The 3,337-nt window shown below is 27.5% G+C and overlaps 1 long non-coding RNA gene across 1 annotated transcript; it reads right to left on the bottom strand.

Annotated features, from left to right (window-relative positions):
- Positions 1 to 973: 973 nt before the first annotated feature.
- Positions 974 to 2,731, bottom strand: LOC111617463. The gene is made up of 3 exons (XR_002755419.1): positions 2,603 to 2,731; positions 1,173 to 1,221; positions 974 to 1,066 (listed from the first exon to the last, which is right to left on the bottom strand). It is a non-coding gene; the product is annotated as an uncharacterized LOC111617463 (long non-coding RNA).
- Between the last annotated feature and the right edge of the window lie 606 nt (positions 2,732 to 3,337).

Genomic DNA, 3,337 nt, shown 5'->3' with positions numbered 1-3,337 from the left:
CTTTATAATGAGTGTAAAGTATTTTTAATGTAGGGTCAAGCCTGAACTTAAGTTTTAACCAGCATCATTAATAATATGAATTAGTTATTGTTCCTATGTTGATTGACATTACTGTGGAACAAGTGTTCTCATATAAGATGCAGTTTTGACTGGTCATTGAGTTATAGTAGGGGTATTTGTGCTTGCACACAAATGTAGCATGATGTATCTGCATATTTTTTTAAGTGTCAATCATGTAAAGAAAACAGAAAAATCTTACCTAATGCCTATTTCTGATACTGGTTTTGTGCATTTGATTTGCTTTCTTAAACTTTAATAACCAGTCGACCCCCTATAACACTGTTGATTATTCTGTTTTATATGAATTCCATGTTGTACAAGTCACTTAGATTTTACAAATACGTGATCCATTCGCAGCCTGGCACATGTATTTGTAAAATCTAAGTGACTCGTACAACATGGAATTCATATAAGTATAAGTTTATTATAGTTTAACAATTGTAAAGCCAATATACATTTATGTTTCAATGTTATTCAATTTCAGAACTAAATGATAAATACAGGCAACATAAGCTATGAGAATAAATAATCAACAAAATGCAAAATTATATTTTAAAATTTTACTTTTATATTTCTTGCCAAATAATGTAATGCTTCTGAAAGGGGCCTGATACAAAAATTACTATTTACTAGACAAACTGTACAGTTAATTCTAATGTTTATATTTGTGCTCTAACAATAAAAGTTAGTAGATAAATATAAATATCTTATGTAAAGGACTTTTTTAAACAAAAATTACTGGCAAATTCGGACAAATTTCACTTATTTATTGTCATTTATAAATTTCTATTACTAACTTAAAATTTAATAATATAAATCAATTGTTTCTATATATTATTATTATTATTAATTCATTTTACATACTTAATTTTAAAAAAGATATTCTATCTGATTTTTTTGCAATTACCTGAATCATTTTTATCAGTTGAACTGGATGGTTGATATATATTAATTACTTTAAAAACATTTCCCACATGGGGGTTTACTGAGTTTTCTATTAGAATACCTGAGAATAGTGATAAAATATATTATAAAATATTGTTTTTATTTTCTATTATTATTATTAAATTTTTATTTGTAGAGATTTAATGTATATATTCAAAAATAATTACTGTCTGCTATTTTTTCCGTTGCTGCATTTAAGGCCAAAGTTTCCAATGCCTGTAATGTTTTCATAGTTAAAACTTAATATGTTATTAAAATTAATTATATAACATTTTAATTATCTATTATAAGGTCAAAACACAAATATGTATGCTATAAAATATAATCATTAACTTAAAATTATGTACTTGCAGTTAATCATAGCAAGAAACAATAATCTTTTACTTCAAAATACTTAATTTCTGTTAAAAGTGTTTAGTCTTTTGTTTATACACATTTCCTATACACACTTTACAGAGAAAAAAAAAGTTTAGATTATGATTTGGAATTTCAAGTCAAAATGTAATTAGTTTATAAATTCTTGCTTTTTCTTTAAAATTGAATTAATATTTATTTAAAATCAGTCAAAATACAACCATTTGTTATTTGTTTTTTCTTATAATTTCAATGAGAAGGTAGAATATTAAACATTTAGGTTAATGTTTACCTAGGTAGTCCAAGATGGCCGCACAGTGGGGACCCACGTTCTAACCTAACCTAACCTATTCTAATAAATTAACAAAATTACTAATGTAAGATGTAAAATAACTCAAAAAATTAATTATATGAAAAAAGGAAAATTTTCTTAATTTATTAGAATAGGTTAGGTTAGGTTAGAACGTGGGTCCCCACTGTGTGGCCATCTNCACTTACCCTCATAATTAAACTTTTTTCCATTTTATAATAATTAATATAAAAAGTTTTAACAATATCTCCTAACAGATAGCACCACGTGTAATTTTATTTATTATACTGTAATTAATAATATAAAATTATCGGTTAATGTTTACCTAGGTAGTCCAAGATGGCCGCACAGTGGGGACCCACGTTCTAACCTAACCTAACCTATTCTAATAAATTAACAAAATTACTAATGTAAGATGTAAAATAACTCAAAAAATTAATTATATGAAAAAAGGAAAATTTTCTTAATTTATTAGAATAGGTTAGAACGTGGGTCCCTACTGTGCAGCCATCTTGGACTACCTAGGTAAACACTAACCAACATTTAATATCAGGTTTAACATCTGAGATGTTTTTTGCTAAACTCTGTTGTTACACAGAAATTTTTGTAGTTGCACAATTGAATGATGTCCATGGTTGATGGCATAATTGAAATGCCTATAACGTATAACCTTTATAATCATTGTTGTAACTTGCATAGATAGTTTTTTTTATGTATTTTCTATGTCTCAAGTAATGTTAACTTTATCAATTTTATCAAACGAACAAAGCTCTAATAAAAACAAATACGCCGCACTAATCTTGTATAGCTTTACAGTTACTATATAGAAGGTAACAGTAACATTTTCGACATATTCTAGGATCAACTTCAAGTGTTCTATAAATTTATTTATTTATATAACTATTTGTAACTTTATTAATAAAAAAAATTTACCTTTTCTTGACTTTCCTCCATATTTTAGTATGAAAACAGATGTAATCTTAATAAGTAAATGAAAATTTAACACACCTATATTTTTATCTGAATATATCGTTATTATCTTATCTAAAATGTAAACGTATGCATATTATTCAAAAGAAATTATTTCTTGAAATTAATTATATTAATTAAATGAATAAAAAGTTAATGCAAATTTAATTAATGGAGATTATTTGACATGAAAAAAGATTTTATATTTCAGATGATCTAAGAAAACCTTTAGTTTGCAACTTTTTAAAATTAAATTGTTAGTATCTTTGGGTGAAATGATCTCTAATCGTAAAATCTCTGTTTAATTTCAAACCAAGAATCGGTTATAACGATCGGATTGGACGCCAGTCATGTCCTGTTCGTCCAACTGACCCGAACTAAAGACATCCCACATTCCTGAATCGCACGCCCACACATAGGTGTAACCACGTGCGACTAAATATCCAGATGGCACAACGCGCTGATTGGTAAGCTGAATGACGTCAACCTACTAAAATCGGAAATGTTGATCGATCAGCCTAAACTTCTGTTAAAATTCGTTCCTTCTTTCAACGTTGAGGTAGCGCTGTTGTCAGCGCTGCCTCAACGTTTTTCCAATGAATTATGGGTAATTGGTAAGACATTTGAATGAAATCCATCTTGCTGAGAATGGAATTATGGGAACTAAGCACTTCGTACTCGAGTTGGAACGTCGTTGAT

This window comes from Centruroides sculpturatus, unplaced genomic scaffold, assembly GCF_000671375.1.
Source record: "Centruroides sculpturatus isolate CEXI.00-Female unplaced genomic scaffold, Cexi_2.0 scaffold6234, whole genome shotgun sequence".
Classification (NCBI taxonomy): Eukaryota; Metazoa; Arthropoda; class Arachnida; order Scorpiones; family Buthidae; genus Centruroides; species Centruroides sculpturatus.
Note: the sequence above shows the minus strand (reverse complement) of the source record. Positions and strands in the feature narration are given on the sequence as shown.